Genomic DNA, 22667 nt, shown 5'->3' with positions numbered 1-22667 from the left:
GGGTGGAGGGGGTTGGGCTAGACGCTACCTGACTATTGAGGGCACTGTTTCAAAATGCGTGTATACATACCCGCGTACGTATGAATACTTGAAATAAAAGATTTCGTTACATTACTTTTATTATTTGACGGTTCCTCTCCAAATTCAACAGATTTTTGTGATTTGTCACATTTAATCAACTAACGAAATGTCGATTCCATGCAACAGATATTTCCTGAGTTATTTTTTGAAGCCCAGTGTGTTGTTTTTGTGTCATGAAAGTTGACTCGAAATCGCCATTTAGTTTTCGTGCTTAACACACTTCATTTTTGGGGTATATTAATTTAAGTTTTTAATGCTTTCTCTCCAAATTCGAACCGGTTGTGTTACATATGAACGTCCAATCAGGAGGTATAATTTCACTCCAATAAATCAATGTTTTTTTTAGTTATTGTCTCCACAAACAGGGTATTGTTTTTATTCCATGAAGGTTGACTCAAATTCGCCTTGTATTTTTCACGTTTACACGCCACACTGTCTTTGCTTATTTTTATTATTGAGGAACAATTCATATCCAAATTCGAGAGATTTGATTGATATAGCACGTTAACGCACTATGGAATATTTCAATGCAATGCATCAATCATTTCTTGAGTAATCGACTCCACAACGAGTGTGTTTTGTTTTTGTTCCATGAGCGTTGACTTAAATGCGTCTTCTATTTCTCGTGCTTAACTCACTTAATTGCTCTCCATATTCAACGTCTTTGGGTATTTCTTGAGTTATTGTTTGGAAACCGAGTGTGTTGTTTTTGTGTCACGAACGTTGACTTCAGTTAGGTGTCTCGTGTTGACAACAAATATTTACGGTGGTGACCTCTATTTGTGAAGCGCGCCCTCTTTTGAAAGAAAATTAAAGCTGACTTAATGAGGCAGTTTTTCTCCGTTTTAATACAACGCATTTTTTGCTATATTTTTTTTACTACTAGACAACTCCTCTCCATTTTTACACAGATTTTGTAATCTGTAACTTTAAACAATTACGAAATATCAATTCCATGCAACATGTATTTCTTGAGTTATCTTCCAGAAACCGAGCGTGTTTTTTTTTGTCATCAAATAAGTTCACTCTAAACCGCCAGTTATTTTTTTGCGCTGAACACACTACATTTTCGGGATATATTAATTATATCTTCTAACTATTCCTCTTCAAATTCAAAAGTGTTGTGTTTTATATAACGACCAATCAGGAGATATAATTTCACTCCAATACAAGAAAATTATTTTCTCTAAATATTTAACAGGCAAGTGTTGCAAGTCGTACTTTAGGGGCCATTCAGAATTTTCAATGTTTTAAAATTTCGATCTTTTTTCCAAATTGTGGGTGGGTGGGTCAAGCTAAATAATTGAAAATCGAAATTCACTTTCCATGGCAAAAAGAAAAAAAAAAGAAAAAAAAGAAAGATAGATCTTTTGACTTGTCTGAACTACGCGCAAGCGTTCCGATATCGCGATGCGTGTTTCTTTTCCAACTTCGTCCCCTGTATGTAATGTCAGTGGCGTAGCCAGGAATTTTTCAGGGGGGGGGGGGGGCGCTGGAACATTTCATGGGGGCGTCATGTAGATCAATGAAATTTCCAGAACAAAAAAATTTCCAGACAAATATGTTTATTTTGTAACATTTTCTGTTCGTCTGTCGGTCTTCTATGCTGTTATGTTTACTTTTAGGTACCTTCAATGGTGCTATGTTTAATTAACCTGTTCATTTGTGTAATTAAACTAATAACGCACATATAGTTGCCAAATATGGCACTAACAAGTTTGAGGTCGGCAATTTCCTCTTTAAAAATCTGGGTACGTCGGGTTACCGTACACACAATTGTCCAGGAAACAACAGTACCAAAGTACAGAAAGTCGTACGCAAGAGCTCCCAAGCAAGTATCGTTGACGCCATTATGATTCCAAAATTTCTCACTGTGTCACACAGCTCCAAAGGTGTCGAATGTTCGGCTGTTCTCATTATGCACCCTCCCGCTGATGTTTATGGCATGTTGACGCGATCCGGCGGGAGGAAGCACGCGAGATGGTTCGGAATAAATCAGGTGTTTGTGCCGTCTGGGTCTGCCGGGTTCAACCTTTAATTATAATATCAATGCCGTTGCCCTGGGGATGAACCCACTTTATGATTACGTGAACTTGGGCTTTTGTTCGTCATAAATATTGCCAACTTGTATGCCTATTGCTCATCGAGGGTAGTTTCCCGAACTTTTTTGGCTGCTATTTTGAACCACATCACGCCAGCCCATGAGTAAACAGACCTCTCTATGGCCAGGCTATCATGGCTGAACATACACGGAAATGGAACACTGTAAAGGAAACGAAATATTCCCCATGAACTTGTGATTTCCAATTATTTTATTTCCTCAATCAAATTTGTGGTTGGCTTTTCAGAGCCAGCATTAGTCCACGATCAATTAGGGCCTAAAAAGCGATATTAAATGCTTCGTTTTGTTCCACTACATTTTGTTGATCATCGTTTTGCGTAGTCTGGTTCCCAGACCAAAAGATTCCGACTATTCCTGATGAATCTTAGGTCAGGTAGACTCCGGTAATACAATGTATTACAATTTACATCACGTGACTAAAATGGGAGGAATTCCTCCTTTTTCCGAAACTGTCCGAAGTTTGCCGAATTCTTTCGTCGACAATCGGATAGTGTCAGAGTATTTCCGAGTATAATATATGTTTTATTAACTGCTAATTGCTTATTAAAAAATTTAAAAAAAACTAGTTGATAATTAATATCCATTGCTTTTATTTAGAAAACTTGAAATTCAACGACGATTTTGCACTCGGATCGTATACGAGGGGCGAACTTTTTGCTGCGTCATGCACTAGTTTGAATTTGACGACCGTTACCGGCATTTTCCAAAACGCGGCGTGGTCTCAATTCGGCTCCGCCTGCTAACAGTGCTGTTTGGGTGTCCAACTTTGAAGATTCCAGGTTAAAATTAGTCAATGTTTTTTTACAGAAGTATTAAACTGTATGATATATGAAGCAAATGATTTATTTTTAAAAAAATTATCGGAACATTAAAAGCTTTATGTGATAAAGCGAATTCGGAAACGAAGTCGAGCTTTGAAAAAGGGCCGTCAATGTCGTCATGTTTATTTTTAGCCACGGAGGCTGCCTGACCTACAATTTAGACGTGTAGACGTCGGGGGAAATTGTCAGGTCGGGGAACCTGACTACGTTTTGCGCAATTTGGCGCGTTCAATCTTTTTTAATTTCTTTTTTAAATTTGCGTCAGTTTTGGCATTTAAACAGTAAATGTCGAAAACAGCAACTTCAATGCAGTCAAGTATTGTGAGTTTACGTGAAAAGTGTTTTTAAGAAATTGAAATTGTTTCCGTTTTTGCATGAGACAAATCTGTGTCTTTAATGCTGTATCAATGTCGGATTCAGATTATTCATTTCTTCAAAGGCAAAGTGTGTAACGTTAGCATAGATTTTTTATTATGCCCCAAATTCTAGGTATCTAAGTAATTCTTTTGCTCTTTTTTGGAATAAAGATGATAATTTTTTTGATATGTGGTTGCGAGAACCATTATTTTGTTTGGCGCCAAATGCATGATTTATTAGGAGTTCAAGTGCGCAGTGGCGCCATATACTTGGCGTTCGCTGATTGGACGAAAGGCATGAGCTCAGCGCGTGATACCAACGTGATACAAGCAATAGTAGACAAAAACCACGCCATAAATAAACTGGGGAAAACATGTTTGCGCAACGATGGCACAAAAAAGGACCTTTGTTTTGTTGGAATGCTAACTGCCTGGGAATTTCCAGACGTGAGAAATTCCGAGGCTGAGAAAATTCTAGAAAGATATGGATTGCGGAACACATCCGGGGAAAAACCGGCATTTTTAAGCATTCGCAACAGGTTGACGTGGACAGAAATTTGATATTTTTTTGCTGCCAGTAAAACTGAACCGAAGGCTGAGTCATTGTAGCCAAAATCAATATATCGTCAACGAAATAATAACCTTCCATATGGATACTAAACTATACATCTGAACCATTTTTGTTTTAAAGAGCATTAGACTGAAAAAAGAGATACCTCTATCCAGATTCATGCAGTGTTATAGGGGATACAACATGACGAATTTTTTTTTAAAGAAATTTATAAAAAAAAGTCACTCTTTTTACCATTTTTGTGTTTTTGTTTTTGGTAAACATTTACTATTATGGCCTCGAAATTAAAATGGTATTTCTATTAAGATGAAAGCCATGGGTACAAGACTGATAAATATGACAGATCTTTTAATGCAACTTACTTCAGAACAAACACTTCTTATACGGTGGATTATGGTGAAAATGCCACAAATTTGTGGCTATTTTGCAAATTACGGAATAACGCGGATAATTACTTACTGGAAAGGGATAAAATAAAGTCACATAAAAGTTATGTCCGTCTCCTATTTCAGTATTTCCTTCCTTGAACGAATGTTATATTTTGGAGTCTTAATATTGCAATTTCTTTGCTGGATTGCTAATTATTTCCGAATAAAATGGACAAAATAAATAAAGAAAAGTTACATTTAAAACGTTTGTATATTAATAACCAATGATCTTTATTAAAAAAAATTCCATCTTATAAAAAAAATTTGATTCAGTAAAACCGTAAAGATGGAAAAATGTACTTAGAAGTATCCGAAATAGAGCAGCAGCTTTTGTATGAGGTTGGAAAATGCAGTCACAAAGCACCCCGACGTTCCTCCGTTGGAGGAAGTGCAATCCATGCAAGGGAGCCATACTAATGGTATAACAAATACGATATTTATGTATTTTGTTTTGAAGATAAGGGCTTCGAATCGTGAATGTTGAAATGTATTTCTTATGGTTGAAATAATTAATGTTCAGGTTGATGTATAAACGAATGAATATCGAAATTTTCTTGATAATATTTTGTTATATCATATATTTTGTGTTGTAATTTAATTCGGATTCAGTGACTATCTCAAATGGTTTAAACATCTCCAATTATTCTTAAGTTATTTCAAATTATTTGAAGTCTTATAAAATATTTTACTTTAAGTTTATGGGTAATGGGTTTTAGAATTCAACGTGTTAGCATGTACACGTTCAATAATTTATTTGGTCCAAATTATGAAATGCCGAACATTTCGTTATGAACTCGTCTACACAAAACTGGTGTATTGTACGTCCTTCAATTCTTACAGACGGGGGGGGGGCAGATCGTAGATATTGGCAAAGACTCTGCTGGCGAAGACAGAGAGACCTACGACCCACGTCTGTGACGTAACGTCCTTCAGAGATTGTGCGCAATCACGGCGTTTTGCGTGAAAATCGCGAGTGCCGAAAAATGACGCGCCGCGTCTTTTTTCGGCACGTGCACCAGAAAAGGTCAGGTGTGTGTGAATTCAACCGGGAGGCACCATTCTGTATACAAAACACAAATACCGTCTAGAAAACCCAAGTAGAGAGATATTACCAAGTGTTCAAACAAAACGTGCAGCACAAACTATATGAACTGGAAAAGTTGTTCAACTTACCATAGCTCGGTTGTGGTTTTTTTTATTGAAAGGCAGAAATTAATATGAATTTGTTTTGTGTTTCAAGATCGAAGGAAGAACCTAAACGAATCATCTCAGATACGTTTCATACATCTACAATAGACAAAGTTATGACAGTGTCAGATCGGTATCTTTTTAGAGGCTCGACCTATCTGTCAGTATATGTTTCTACATTTGTATCATCATTAGTAAACACAGTGACTGCATAATAATGTACACATGGTTCAAGGAGCAAAATGGAAGTAAAGACAAGTAATAAAACGCAGTTTTAGGAATTCCTTTTAAACGTTTATAATTATTTGCGACAAACCATAAGCAGTCTTAGGTTGACATACACTGAAAAAATATACACGAAATTCTTTAGTCTTTAGTAAAGATCTAAACCCCAGTCTAGTTAGAAAGGATGGGCTTCGTCCGTGTTACTGAAATTATATTGCCGCCGATAATCTGTGTGTTTTCTCTCGATATTTATCATGCTTGTGTTGACTGTCATGCTCAACCTCTATAGGAAAAATTCCAATGCAATATAACAAATATTTTTGAGTTATCGTGTGACATTATGTGTGATTGTGTTTCTGTTTAATAGTAAGGACGATTTTTTGGACACCGTGACTTCAATTGGGAATGCAGTTTTGTCGGTGTTACAAAAAACTATATTGGCGCCGATAATCTCTATTTTGTCTGTCAGTATTTAACAGGCTTGCGGTGCCAGTCATGCTTAACGTACAACTATATAGTATTGAGTAAAAAGTGATTTGTACAAATTTCATAGAACAAGAAAGAAAATGAGATCGAAACAATTAAATGTTTTAAACGTGAAAAATATTATCCAAATGAAACAACGTTCATGTCAAAAAAAGTCACAACTCCATTTCAAGAAGAAAAGAAATTTCCAAGAGGTTCCTTTGTTTCCTCTTTTTCAAGGGCATTTTACCCAAACTCTTTCCAACTACTCTTTGCATTTTGATTGTCTCGCACAGAGACAGCTGTACCCATGCAGCGGTTTAATCTTTCAATAGAGGGCGCACCACATGCACAGTGGTCGCTACTGCTAACTCGCAGAGTCAACACGAACTGGTATTGAATAAAAAGAAGACACTCATGGTTCGGGCAATATCTCATGTAATACTGAACGTATTAACTCAGTATTTCGTTGAGTAATTGTTCATAATAGGTTACGATCGCCAGTACAATTTCTAGTGAATTTGTCAAAGAACAAAAATAATGAGAGCGAAACAACTTAGTGTGTTAAACCTGAAAAATACATTCGAATGAACATCATCGTAAATGACAGAAAATACTATATGGTTTGGTTGATAAGTCACAATTTACAAATTGTATTTTAGTGAAATTCCTACCAATAATTCGTCATAATGTATCACATTCAGGAGTATATTTTCATGGGAATTCATTGAACAAGAACAAAAACAAGATAGTGGACTGAAGTCGGTGCGCGGTGAGCGGTGTTTGTTTAGCGCGCCCTCTTTTGGAAGAAATTGATGCTTGACGATAAAAATAACACGGAGTACGGTGTCCACACAATGCCAATTCCTTCAATTGTTTTACATTCATTCGTTGGCGGTTCCTGTCAATTTTCAAGATACTCTTGTCAAATATCATGGCAAAATATTAGAGGAAATTTCATTTCAATGCAATGTGTTTATCTTGAGTTGATACAATAACTGTCTTCACAATGTTGAGGCAGAGAAAACGATATTTTTTATTCTCAATTTTTCTACCTTGTTTGTCTTTTTTTCATGACCAATCATCTATCCAGAATTCAATTCAATGCGTCTCTTAATTTTTTGAGATAGCGTGTCTACATGAACTATCGTTTCTGTGCAAAAGTGAGGCAAATGTTCTGTTTGGACTGTGACTGCAGCCTATAGCCAAGTTTTACTCCGTGTTGACGCAAGACACTGCTGATGGGGAGAAAAAAAACCAATATTTTGTCTCAATCTTCTGTCTTGTTTGTCTATTTGTCATGACCAGTCATCTGGCCACAATTCTATTCGATGCATCACTTACTTTTTGAGATAGCGTGCCCAGCTGGACTATCATTTCTGTGCAAAAGTGAGGCAAATGTTATGTTTGGGCTGCGTCTGCAGCCCATCGCAAAGTTTTTTCTCCATGTTGCGACACAAGACACTGTTGAGGGAGAGCAAAGCAATAGTTTGTCTTAATTTTCTGTCTTGTTTGTCTATTTTTCTCAACCAGTCATCTGGCAACAAATCTATTCGATGAACTTATTTTTGTGATAGCGTGCCAGCTGGACTATCGTATCTGTTGTCTGTGAAAAAGTGAGGCAAATGTTCTGTTTGGACTGTGACTGCAGCCTATAGACAAGTTTTTCTCGACGCAAGACACTGCTGATGGGGAGAAAAACAATATTTTGTCTCAATCTTAATTCTGTCTTGTTTGTCTATTTGTCATGACCAGCCATCTGGCCACTATTCAATTCGATGCATCACTCATTTTTTTGTAATAGGGTGTCCCATTTTGACTAATAAAAAAAGTAATAAATTATGCTGGCATGGCTGGCGAAAAAAATGTCAGTGTTAACTTAAGTTAGGCCTAGCCCTAGGCCTAGGCCTTGTTTGAGTTTGCATGGACAGTCCCTAATTTTCGGAAGAATTGCTCCTTTAGTACACGTCCAGCAAATACCAACTCACTATGGCTTTATTTAGCCTATGTTATAAATGGAATGTCATGGCCTAGCGGTTATAGCTAGCACTGGACTCATGTTCTGGTGTTTCAGAGGCAGTAACGTGGGTTCGAGCCCGCCGGCGGACACTTGTGCCCTTAAGCAAGACATTGACCATTCTTGCTTCGTCCTTTGGATGGGACATAAAGCCGTAGGTCCCGTGTGTTGTATAATGCACGTTAAAGACTTGTTTGCTAAGAGAAAGGGTTCGCCCCGGTGTCCTGGCAGTGGCCGCAGCACCTTATAAACCAAGTGCTCCATAATGGGTCTCATATTTCTCATGTACTTCATTCATCTAATAATAGACATAACTGCCAGCGCCTTGAGTACCTATACTCCGGTTTCTGCAACCATACAGATACAGATAAAAGTGCCTTTCTGTTACCCTACGGTTTTCATAGAAATTGATGACGTGCATGCCATTACCAGCCATGGAGTGATGCAAAACACAGAGTCAGAGGAATGCAGCATATGATGCAATTGATGGCAGTACAGATAGCAGGTTGATCTCCAATGGGGAGCAGACATGGAAAGAATGTTGCAACCTGATGCCACTTCGGCGGTACAAAGTCTATGGTGAGTCAAGAAAATTTAAGTATTTCCTAACATTAAAATTGCAAATGTTTCTTAGTCCTAGATTCATGTCTTAGCATAATTTTTGCAATGACTGTCCTTCATTGAGATGATATATGAGGAAAACGGCAGAGTCATATTCTTTTTTTTTGGCCTAATAGAGAGTCGGGAACTAGGACAGCTTTTATGGGCGGAAACCAGTTCAAGCTAGTTCCCGATTGTCTTATACCATTTGAAATCCACTTGTGTTCATAAGCGAGATCCAGTCTACTCATTATCATAATCGATGCTTCGCGCTCGGTAACAGAATCGCACTCGGGATATGGGGACCATTGAATGTACGCTGGGCATAAAGACTACATCACGTCGTTCAAACATTAACACGAGTTGGAAATTTAACGTGTTCATGATCGTGAGGGGAGCTCTTGGAATTGAGCAGGAAATTTCACTTCAGTACAACCATCTTAATCATCGATGTCTATTTGTACCTCAGGTGGCATATCTAGTAATTGGGAGGCCATTTTGAGGGTGAAATCTGAATGTTAAAAAGACGATAAGTTGGGTCCAAGCATGGTCCAAGTTACTCGGACTACTGTAAGTGTAGTCCGAAAATTTGGGACTCTCAATACTGTGTATGAGAGTCCCAACACTTATGGTATTGAAAACATGCAAAGCAAGAAAATAGACTGGCACCTGAAACAACCAGTCCAACACAGCTTCAGTACTGCATCAATCAACCATGCCAAAAGAATTTAAGAAACATGTGGCATGAAGCGGGAACTAGTCTCAATTTACTACATATTTCTCCGAAGTCAAGCCACCAGACTATTGACACTGAATGAAGAGGTCAGTCTTTTCAAATAGTTGGACCATATGGTCATGATGGTTGGACATGTACCAGTCTAGTATTAAGTCCCATTTTGAAATCACTCGACTTCCTTCTCATGTGCAAAATATTCAAGAAAAATCTCCTTTAAAAATTGAATTGAGTCTCCAAACTTGGTTGGTGAAATACTGAGGACATTTTCTTTGCCCGTTTTGTTTTGCACGTTTCAGAGCACTCCAGAGCCCTGTCTGCTGTAAGTGTAACTTAGCCCTAGTCCTAGCCCAGGTTGGACTCTGTTGTGTACACGCAACGGAGTCCAGGGTATGAATCTCTCCTGCCATAGCAAAAAAAGTTTTAACACATTTAGTATTAGCAAATATTGCTTGAGATTATTTATGCTGATTGAATTCTTCTCATTGTCTTTGGGTAATGTATTTTTTTTTCATTAGAGAATTGACGTGGCAGGTCACACAGTGGATGATTTGGTGAACAAGACAATAGAATACCTTCAGCCCAATCCCGGTAAGAACCAAAATTGAAACATCATTGGCGCTAACCTTCCAAAATCCTCCAAAATCCTATTTGGTACAACTATAGAATGCAGGGCCACTTTACTCTACATCCGCGCCTCCGTACGGCTGCGTGGAGGCGTGGAACCGCAGTCGACCTACCTCTGAAAATCGATCGTGGAGTCGTGGAGCCGCAGAAAATTGCGCCCTCTATCGGTGCGCGTCTCTGCGACTCCGCGACTCCGCGCCTCCACCACTGAGAGACAGTGCCCCGTCGCCCTCCCCCCCCCCCCCCCCTTCCTAATTTGCGCGCCCAATTAAAGCGACTCTGCGACTCCGCGACTCCGCGCCTCCGCGACTCCAGACAGTGCCCCGTCGCCCTCCCCCCTTTTCCTAATTGGCCCGCCCAATTAAAGTGACTCTGCGACTCCCCGACTCCGCGCCTCCGCGACTCCAGACAGTGCCCCGTCGCCCTCCCCCCCCCCTTCCTAATTGGCCCGCCCATTTAAAATGGATATGGATGCTTCGTTCTCAAAAAGATTCCGCCGAGAATTGCGCCCTCTATCGGTACGCGTCTCTGCGACTCCGCGACTCCGCGCCTCCGCCACTGCACTCCAGTGCCCCGCGTCTCCGCGATTCTGCGACTCCAAGACTCCGCGCCTCCGCCGCTCCAGACAGTGCCCCCAACACATTTACAAGCACGCCCTCCCTTCCGATCCTTCATGAGAAGCTTTGAAGACAAGTGCAGTGCATTCCTTCGCTGTACTTAGCACTTTTTTGCAGGTTTGCATATCTATTACTCCTATTCCATCCACGCCTCCAGGCAAAATAAAAAACCTTGCTTCGGCGTGGCCCTGCATTCTATAGTTGCTCCTCCTATTTGCAAAATGTAGGCTTTTGCAGGATTGAGGCTATATGGCAAAAATGTGTGCCTGATTTATGAGGATGCACTGTGTCAAGGTCTTGGGCCGGATCTTGTGATGTTCCCTGAGCTCAGGGAACCAGACTAGCTGGCTTGCATCCAATCACGGATGTGTAACCGCTCGCAAAAAAAATGTGGACTAAATAAATTGGGTAAATTGGGGCACTATTTGGACAAATCAGTTTCTTCCAACGATGGTCGGCCGACCATCTTTTGAAATCAATACCAAAATTCCACTTTTCTTAAAAATGACAGCACACCAGGTGCACTGATTTCACAGGATGTCTGAGACTGTCATTCACCTACAGTCAAGTAAAGTATTTCATAATAATTTGGTAGTTTTGTTTGTTGATGTTTGCAAATGTCGTTTATTACCTTTAATTGTAACCTTTGGAATAATTACGTTTGGGGTGACTATAGAACACCGGTTTGAATCGGGTCTAAGTATTCATTTCAAACAAACCAAATAGAGATAGATCTTCTATTTGTGTGCTGACCCTAATCAATCGTGTTGTCTTTCCTGAACAGTCTACAGAGCCATGAGTAAAGTCCGTGGTCAGAACAAGGGAGGAACCAAGCCTCAACAACCCGTAGGATTCCTGAGAGAAGTCATGCTGAAGAACGGCAGAGAATTAGGAGAAGATTCGACGTTTGGTGAGCAAGCTTCAAGATGTATTCTTTTTCCTTCTGTGGTAGACTGATCAAAAAGCTCTCAAAAAGGTGCTCTAATCAGTGTTCCAATCCACCAACATAGTACCATGAGTATTGTGTAATTTATGTAGGGCCCAGCACTTCAGATATGCAAGGCCAAGTAAAGAAATAAACCAGTTTCTCATAGCTGCCCGCTGCCTTTTTTGCACCCACTTTTTATTTTTTTATTTTTTTTTATTTATAAATGCATACATTTGCAATATTCAGGTGAGTCAAAAAAGACAAAACTCAAATGGCAGGACCAATTTTTGAATGAAGTCTTGCCTGTAGCACTTTCCAAATCTAGGATATGAAAACCCAATCAATGGGCTTTGTATTAACACAAGAATCATTCACATCACTCATTTGCTTTTCAAGTTACGGAATTTTGAACACAAACACCATTTTAAAGTTCTGTTCATGGATCACAAAGAAATGTACGTGTTATTTCAGCAAAACGAAAACAATTCACATGCATCCCTATGAGAATTGTTTTCGTTTTGCTGAAAAAACACTTACTTTTTTACCTAGCCCAACTGTTCTCATTTTGAAGGAAACAACAGGACAATAAAATCGTTCCTGTTATAGGTATTATAAAAAGATGGATTTTGTTATGTTTTTGTTTTTGTTTGGATACAGGTACGGCGATGGTCGAGATGGAAGAATCACTGAGGCAACTTTCTGAAGTCAAGGACGCCTTCGATCTGAACGTCAGACAGAACTTCCTGGATCCCCTGGATCATCTCAAGAACAAAGATCTGAAGGAGATCAACGTGAGTTCCATCTAACAGAATCTAACATCACCCATTATCTGGTTGATTCTGATAGAATCAGGACTGTGTTGCACAGCGACGTTCCGGGAAATTCAAGCACAAATTAGGGAAAATGGAAAAGCGTAAAGCCACGTCAGAATAAAGTGGCTACGGCTGATACATTAGTTGCACCTATGGAAGCAGATGAAGCCACTTCCCATGTGGGCTAGTGTTAGCCGTAGCCATGTCATTTAGACATGGCTAATGCTCACTAACAGAAGGGTTAACCAGGGTTACTGGAAATTACATTCTCATATAGCGTAATCCGGCAAACAAAATTAAAAGCCATTTTTTAGGTTGCGCCACGGCTACGTTCACGCGTTCTTAAAGACGAGGCTCGCAAATGTTTTGGTCGAAGGAGTCCGGAGTGCGCGATTCACGTGAGCCTAGTGCCTCCGCATTTATTCTGAGTTATCCTGTTCACAGACAAACCAAGGCCGATGAAAACATATACCTCACCTCATGGTGGAGGGAAAAAAAAGCAGACGGGAAACCGTTTTTTTTTTACTCTGTCTAATAATGCATTTCATAGACCATGCATTTCATAGACAATCTCAGCTCCCAGGGTATACTTAGCACAGCTGTTTAGTTTTGGTGGAAACAACAGAACAATAAAATGTTGTTTTTTATAGGTATCATTAAAAAAAAAAATTGTTTTGGTTATTTTTTTGGATACAGCTACGGCAATGGTCGAGATGGGAGAATCACTGAGGCAACTTTCTGAAGTCAAGGACGCCTTCGATCTGAACGTCAGACAGAACTTCCTGGATCCCCTGGATCATCTCAAGAACAAAGATCTGAAAGAGATCAACGTGAGTTCCATCTTACAGAATCTGACAGAATTTGGTTGATTTTGATAGAAGCAGGACTGTGTTGCACAGCCACCTGCGGGGAAATTCAAGCACAAATTGTGGCCAATCTGGAAAAAAATTGATAGAAGACCAGTGATCGATTACTGGTTGATTTGGGTTGTACCTTATGCCTGTGTACTTTTTGACATTCGATAAATTTGGGGTCCACTTTTTTCCTGTCCCTGTTAAATCTGACATCTGTGATTTTATAATTCTGATGCAGTCCTTAATGCAGTCGTCCTCCACGAGTGATTATGAATAGCAAACTACCTACACAACAAATACAAAATTGTTTAAAGTCATTCTTAACCCTAACTCCCTGGGCATTTTTGCGATGATGCTGCAAAATCCTCCAACTGCCTCCATGTCAAAATTGCATGCAGCCTCAATCCTGCAAAATCCTCGCATTATTTCTTGAATGTGATCCGTGGAAGAATGATCACTGCCTCAATCCTACAAAATCCTCCAGCATTCACTGTCAATATGTTGAGGCAGAGCCAGTGACATCCTGGAGCAGTGCGGAGGACTTCAAGTATAATTTATGCACAGCTGAGCATAAACAAACACAAGGCCCGGCCCAAGACCTTGACACAGTGCATCCTCCAAACTCAGCCACACATTTTTGCCAAACAGCCTCAATCCTGCAAAATCCTCCATTTTGCAAAGAGGATTTGGGAGGATTTGGGAAGGTTAGGGTTAATGCAGTCGTCCGCCAAGAGTGATTATGTGAAGCAGACAACCTACCCAACAAATTATTGAAGTCATTCTTAATGACACTTGAACGGCAAATGACAACGTTCAGAGATAACAGGAACTCGAAAATTTGTCACGCTTTGACCCATAATTTATATGAGGAGCCTTACAGCAATGTGCAAATGTCTCTTGTCAAACAGTACATTAACTTTCTCCCCAATGTTTCATTTCTACAGCACCATCAGAAGAAGTTACAGGGGTGACGTCTTGACTTTGACTACAAAAAGAAGAAGCAAGCAAAAGGTAGGCGACAGATTATCTCAACTCCATCATATCAAATCATCTTACATTACTAAAATCATAACTAAAACAAAAATAAACCATTAGACTTCCAAAGTGTTATTGTTAACCTGACACTAAATTTATGATTATTAATTGTCATAGAGTATGTCCCAAAAAAGTGTCTGTGAAAAAAAGGCGGATGAGGTTTGGGATTGGAATCATTTGCCCTTGAGCATTAAACCGAGGTCTTGCCGTGATGACTGATAGCCAGGCAAATGATTCCAATCCCAATTGCAGCCCTTTTCACAACATGCAGGATTTTACACAGCTTACTTAACACAGCACTGAAATTGATTAAGGCAAGGAACTTGGTCACAGTGTCCCAAAATGTTGTTGTGATCAATTGACAAGTGTGCAGTGATGCGTGACTGAAATTAGATGAAACTCATCGGGGTTGAGGCCAAGGCTAAGGAGTATCTACACAATCAAACTTTTCAAATTGGACTTCATGGTTTTCAAAAATAGTCAGACGGACATTTCTTTTGGACATACTGTACAATGCGTATAATATTTGTTTGCACTAAAAGAAAAACAAAAATTGCATTTAAAATAGTGTTCCTTGTAAGCCTTCAATTGTGGTTTAGATTTTTTGAGGACTTAGTTTAGACAATCGAGAAAAAGTTTGAACTTTGTGTCAACCATATTCACTCAGCGGCCAATATGATCTGCCAAATATTGTTTCCAAAAGTGGATATTGTCATCGGGAACTGAACTTTGTTACTTTGATCGATAGGCCTAACTGTCTCTAATAGAAGAGTTTAATCATTAAATCCTGTAAATTGACGTCGCTGTGAAGGAATTTTCAACACCTTTGATTTCAACATCATTTTTTTTTTTACCACTCACTGTATTAATGTTTTACTTTCATTTTTCACTGTGCATCATCTACATACTCATCAGCATTAGCAGGTTTGGTCGGTATGTCAATAGTCTAGTTCCTAGACTCGTCATGAATGGTCCCTTAGCACCCATAGTGTACACCCATAGCTCACTACAAGTTTGAACTAACAATAAGCGAAATTGTCTGTGAGTTTCAAAAATGAGAATAGATAGTGTTGTTGACCTTTGTTAATGCACAATATTACCTTGTACTTTCCCTACAACAATATTGTGAATGTGTGTTGTAGAATGCTAGATGCTTAAGATTTACCACTGTGATAAATGTCCATGTAATAGATTAACCTCAGTCCACATGTACGTGCAGGCTTTTAAGTATTCCTACTTTTCCTAGATTTTTTTTTTTACCGTGCTCCAATTTTTCCTACTTTTTCTTGAAATTCCTACTTTTTTCTATTTTTTTGTCCCATAACTCTGAACAAATTTAATCTCATTGAAAACTTTCATGGCAGTGTTACACACTGTCAAATCACACAATGAAGGGCTTGGGCGCAGGAGTACTGCAACTGTACTTCCAAGAGCTTAGTTGAGGATGGAGCACAAGTGTTGTGAGTACAGAACATGCCAAATGAGGCTTATGATGCTGTGGACATGGGCGAGTATCAACGAAAACTACCCCTGAAAGCCCACTACAGTCCTACTTTTATCCTGAGTCTGTCCTCCAAAATCCGACTTTTGTCCTGTTGGTTTTTGTAAATTTTGACCTTACTTTTCTCCTACTTCTTCACCTGGGTCTGCTTGAAAGCCTGTACGTGTATCGTACTATCATGACGTTCTATTTTGAAGTGTGTTTTAAATCAAATTAGGTTAATTGCCCTTCCACGACGTTTAAACACTGTATACTCAGTGGGTAACACACCGAGTATACAGTGTTTAAACGTCAGTGAAAGGCAAAACCTGATTTGATTTATATCACCCCGACGCAAAATTCCATCTTATAAAAGTGTGTTTTAGTTAGTTAATCAGTTACATGTCCCTAATAAACGTCTACTCCTTCAGGATTGGTCTAGACAGCCTCCGGGATAAAAAAAACGACCAAACTGAATACAAAGGAATCCAACGGCTGTTTAGATTAATGGTCTCCATGCGCAAACAGGAGAGGGAGCTATTTGATCACTTTCGATAGTCCAGTGGATGGGGCACACTACGTATAGCGCATGGTGCCCTGACTACTTTCATTCCCAATGTGCACAAAGCCATAGTGTCTACCTGTGGCGTCAGGCGTCGTTGGCAATGCGTTCAAATGTCTCTCCCGGTCGTCTCCCCGACCCCAACTCTCCCTTTCTTACCGTTGAGGGGGTACTTGTGCGAAGAGCCCATTGGTCTATAATCCTATGATGACATCATGTTTCTATTTTTACTTTCCATGTACCCGTAAAAACGTTTTCGTCGGTTCCTCTCAGCAGCAGGTGGTATGTCAACACCGATTTTGTAGCGTAGCATTTCGTAGAAAATATTGTGGTGAAATAGATCAGAATTGATTGAGGATTCAGAAAAGACAGTATAAGGCCAAAAATCTGTGTGTCCGTCATGCGTAGTGCGCACTTCCTGATGTGTAGAACATGTAGAAATCAGTTGTTTGATAAGCAATGTGCATTCATACATAGGTCCATGTACCTGTATTGCGCATTGCGCTATCCCTGCTGCGTTAAGACCAGTCATTGTGGGAATATGAGCTTTTACGTCAGTCAAGTGTGCCGAGAAATACGTACTCGTGGATTTTCAGAGTACGCATCGCAGATACGCAACTGGTATGCAAAACGCAATACGCACATCAAAAACGGACACATGGATTGTCAGCCTAAAGCGTATCAAATTTGGCCAGCAGTCTGGGCTATAGAGTAGACAGTAGTGCTATATATTTGTAGATTCGCCGTGGGTGCAGAGTCGAAAATGAAGGGAAAAGGATAAAAGCGTAAAGCCACGTCAGAATGAAGTGGCTACGGCTAATACATTAGTTGCACCTATGGAAGCAGATGAAGCCACTTCCCATGTGGGCTAGTGTTAGTCGTAGCCATGTCATTCAGACATGGCTAATGCTCATTAACAGAAGGGTTAAGCAGGGTTACTGGAAATTACATTCTCATATACAGTGAAACGTTGCTATACCAAACACCGCTATTTTGAAATATATTATCCCAGATTTCTAAAGCTCGGTAGTCATTTTTTTGAAAATCAAAACTGGATTAGAGTTCACTTTGTCATTTTGCAGTTTTTGTTTTGTTTTGGTTTTGATGCTAGCTTGTGCATGTTACTTCCTTTATTTTGTTTGGCATTTCACGGGAACGTCCTCATGAAACTTGCATGTTTTGTTTTTAAACATCCTGCTTGGAACACTAACAGCATGTCATAGAAGGAACAAACGTAACCAGCATTTTCACTTTGCCTGCATGTTTAAGCCAGCTGCTATGTTTTCTTGATTGGAGATTATCATTCCGTTTTCATTTCATTTTTTTCAGTTTATTTTAAGCACATCCAAATCAAGCAACAGTCCAAAGACCAAAAATGTCTGTTTAACTGGGTGATGAAATACAACAATTTATGTTATCAATAAAACCTAAACAATATTCAAAAAGAAAAGAAAATTGCTTTGGAAGATGATCAGATTGGCCCCAAAATGGTAAAGTTTAAGAGTGCTTTTAGTTTTAACATCAAAAGACATATTGTGTTACAAGTTTTAGAATGTAATTTGTAACTGTTGTAAATTATCGTGTCTACTAAAGAAGGACAACTACTGGCAAAGAGTTAATGTTGGTTGTAGCTGATTCTGTCAGAAATAACATGAATTTGTATATATGGAGGTATCATGAATATTCATTACATCTCATACATATTAATGAGCCTGTTTGCTCATTTTGTTGGTCAATATTCAATTGCATTGATGATGAAAAGAAATAGACCCAAATCATTTTTGTGTGGACTCAAACTCAGAAAAGTGTAAAAAGTGACTTTTTCCGAAGACAAAATTGAGAAAGTCTAAGTTTTAAATATGTGTGAGTTGTAATAAATACGGAACTTTGTTATGCAGCTGATTGCACAAAAAACAGTGCGTAACTTACGCCATGCGTAGGACTTACGCAACAAACCTATTGCGCGGCCACGCAATGAACTTACGATCGATTTCACGAAAGTTGGCGTTCATGGGCCATGTTTTAAATAATCTAAACATCTTGGACGAGGATAATAACAGCATTTCATGGAAGAAATGTTTGTGTATGATTTGTTCGTTCGTGAAGCAGTTGTTGAATCGCTTCTGCCCGCCATTTTGGAAAAAAAACCTGGATTAATACAAAAAAATCTGAAAAAGCAATCAAATTTAATAGACGAATGAAGTATACAAAATGTAGCTCCATGGAATGCCATTGGAAGCTATTGAGCTGAGTGAGAATTACAGATTACACACAGGCATTCAAATACAAATGAGATTTTGATCATTTGAGTCAAGACTGAAACAGTATTTTTACTGTCAGAGTTGTGTTTCGATTACGAGGAACAAGTCCACTCTTTTTTTTTTCTGAAATATTGATGGCGATTTTTGTCCGTTTTTCCATTCACTCATGGAGGTGGGAAAACGTTTATGTTTCATGGTATTTAATGGGTATTTATTTGTTTGTAGAATGATAAATGATCAGTGGTGGACAACTGAATGTTGGATCATTGTATCAAAATAGTCATTACTTGGGAATAGAGTATGCAAATTACGTGAAATTTTCACAGTTACTAGTCAATAACAAGTACTTTACCCCTATTTTTATTAAACAGAGCGAGCCACATATTTTTTGAAATATGTTTCTAATTTGGTCACTTTCTTTATGACTCATTGTGTACATGGTGACGGATTAACTCTAACTCCCTAGCATGATGTACCAGGAACCATACCCATCCTGGCAAATTCCAACACCATATGGGAAACTGCTGACACATATTTCTATCTTTGATTCTGGAGGTGTGCCAACCCAATGTAAAAGACTGTCAGTTTAAGGGTACTGTACCCATCCTGACAGATTCCCACTAAACATGCCGTTGGGGTTTGATGGGTTGAGTTCTGTTAGGGTTAATGCATGCTTGCATGATGCAGCAATTATACTACATTTCCACACCAGGAAAATACTGGCATCTTGGATAATTCTGAGCCAATATGTCTGACTTTTGTTCTCATCAATCTTGTTTTTGTTTGTGTTGCAGGAAGCACAATTCCTGAAGAAGAAATCCAGTTTGCAGAAGAGAAGTTTCACGAATCTCAGGAGCTTGCTGAGAATGGGATGAGGAACCTCCTTGAGAGTGATGTAAGTACCTGACAAATCGGAGCAAAGATGAGCCAAGATGCACTAGAGCATCTTACTACTCAATCAGATACCACTCATTGAGTCTCAAGAACAACTTTTCACTTTGTATTTCTTCGCATTTATTTTGATATTTCTCTCAGTTCAACCATGGAAGAATAATTTATACCGACATTGTATGGGTGAAGAGATTGACGGTTTCCTTTTTAATTCTGTTGTGTAAGATATTCTTTAAATTGCCATGTAATTTAATTGTTTTAATGCAATCCTTGAAAATGCACCTTGATTTCTTTAACAGGTTGAGCAGGTGTTACAGCTTCAAGCGTTAGCCGAGGCTCAGCTAGAATACCACAAACAGTCTGCAGAGGTCTTGGAAAGCCTTCTCTCAACACTCAATGAAAGGTATGCCAACAGTGCTGGACTTGTGATGGACTTGTGACTGACTTGTGATTGACTTGTGATTGACTTGTGATGGACTTGTGATGACTTGTGATGGACTTGTAATAGAGTTGTGATGGACTTGTGACAGACTTGTGATGACTTGTGATGACTTGTGATAGACTTGTGATTGACTTGTAATGGACTTGTAATATAGTTGTGATGGACTTGTGATGGACTTGTGATGACTTGTGATGGACTTGTGATGACTTGTGATGGACTTGTGCTGGACTTGTGATTGACTTGTGATGACTTGTGATGACTTGTGATGACTTGTGATGGACTTGTGATGACTTGTGATGGACTTGTCATTGACTTGTGATGACTTGTGATTGACTTGTGATGACTTGTGACTGACTTGTGATTGACTTGTGATGGACTTGTCATTGACTTGTGATGGACTTGTGATGGACTTGTGATGACTTGTGATGGACTTGTGATGACTTGTGATGGACTTGTCATTGACTTGTGATGACTTGTGATTGACTTGTGATGACTTGTGACTGACTTGTGATTGACTTGTGATGGACTTGTCATTGACTTGTGATGGACTTGTGATGGACTTGTGATGACTTGTGATGGCCTTGTGATGGCCTTGTGACAGACTGACTATAATACCCAAACTTGTCAGTTACCATCCTTCTCAATGTTCTGTGATGTTTTCCAGGGTTGAGGAGGCAGGCAGTCGACCCAAATCAGAACGCAAACCCAGAAGTACTTTCAACTCTTACTCCACGAAGAGAGACTCCAGTGACGGAGACGACACCGACGCGTACCCGTCAACGGTGGATTACAACGCACCAGGTAAGTCAACAGGGATCTCATGCTCCAGCTCAGCACACAGTTTGCTTAAGGTTGCAGGCCAGTAAATAGGCCCCAAATTGCCTTCCCTGGCCAAATCACCATTTGAATGCCCTCAATTTGTTTGCTACATGTATTGAAGCATTTTGTGGGCCGTGAACTTGAGGGTTTGTAAAAAAACAGAAGGGTCCATGCCGTGATGAGGACGAAATTGGCATGAAATTACCAGTAGGCCCTAAATTTGCTCTATTTTGCAATGGAGCATAGACATCGTTTTTCAAAATGGCGATGGACTTCAGGACTACTTTTAGGGGTAATCATCTTTGGATGGGATTTTCTCCCAAAACTCATTGGATTACCCACCGAAACTTGATGAAATGAAAGATGATGAAATAAGTTTTAATTTGATGTGTGCCTCAAGCACTTTATAGAGACTTGTGAGTATTTGTCCTGATCTTTAGAAGTGCAGGTAATTATCACTGAGGTTTATGGCAGTTTATTCGCTGGTTTGCAACCTATAGGCTTTCAAACTGGACAGAAAATGTTGCTCAGTTAAAACAGGTCACCAACCAACCATCTGTCAACTGTCATGTGATGTATATTAGTTGTAACTGGTACCTTGCAAATTTGTACAAACTGAACAAATTTTTCAACTGATTTTGTAATATTTCCAATTTCTCAGTACCTGTAACGGCAACGAAGGAACGCTGCAAGGCACTGTACGACTTTGAGGCAGAAAACGAGGGCGAACTGGGGTTTCAGGAGGGCGACATCATCAGCATCGTCAGTAAGATCGACGAGAATTGGATCGATGGAGAGTTAAACGGTCACACGGGATACTTCCCAGCTAACTACATTGTACGTGGAAATTATCTAACCGGTTTAATCATGGTAGGTGGTAGCGTTACTTATAGTGTTGCAGTTTGTACTTTGTCATCGTGTGGTTGAGTATGAGCGTGAGTTCTTCGCGATGAGTACACGTACAAGTACTTTGTCATCCTGAGTTTGAGTACGAGTACGTTGCCATGGGCACAAGGACACATTGAAGTACTTCGTCATCATGAATTCAAATACAAATACGAGTACTTTGCCTTGAGTACTAGTACGAGTACGCATATTCTGGCATGACAAGTATGAGTATGAGTACTTTGTCTGAGTATGAGTCATTTCTATCAGTATGAGTACTACAATACTGGTTACTCACAATGGAACTCTGTGTACAGTGAACAGATACATTGAATAGCGCCCTCTGGAGAGTGGTTCAATGTATATCAGCATAATGTCAATAAGCCTTTTCAGAGTTCCAACTGCGCATTCGTAACCTGTGACAACGAACATTGTTTGTCTCAAATGCCCTTTGACAGTACCCACAATGCACAAACAGCCTTTTTGTAAAGTCAGTGGCGCGATGATGTCAAAGGCCATTTGAGACAAACAATGCGCGTTGTCACAGGTTACGAATGCACAGTTGGAACTCCGAAAAGGCTTATTGTGTACTTTTTTTTTTTTTTTTTAATTCCATCATATTAAGCTATGTATTTCCATAGACGAGATCTCTTAATTGTTAGTTCTTTGTAAGCCTTGGCAGTCTGGTGTTTTCTTTCTTGAAACAACTAAGAATATGTCTTCCCTTTGATTATACCAAATGAGAAATTACCGGTCTGTTGGTGTTTAAAAGGAGGCATTATACAACTTAGAACTCTTGAAAAGTCCCCCAGATTCAGTGAATTCCAAATGATGTGGCTACGGCTAG

At 39.4% G+C, this 22667-nt stretch overlaps 1 pseudogene; it reads left to right on the top strand.

The window, feature by feature from the left end:
* Positions 1-10134: 10134 nt before the first annotated feature.
* Positions 10135-22262, top strand: LOC119738597 (annotated as a pseudogene).
* Positions 22263-22667: the final 405 nt, after the last annotated feature.

The sequence above is a fragment of the Patiria miniata genome, unplaced genomic scaffold (assembly GCF_015706575.1).
Source record: "Patiria miniata isolate m_02_andy unplaced genomic scaffold, ASM1570657v1 HiC_scaffold_10, whole genome shotgun sequence".
NCBI classification, from domain to species: domain Eukaryota; kingdom Metazoa; phylum Echinodermata; class Asteroidea; order Valvatida; family Asterinidae; genus Patiria; species Patiria miniata.
Note: the sequence above shows the minus strand (reverse complement) of the source record. Positions and strands in the feature narration are given on the sequence as shown.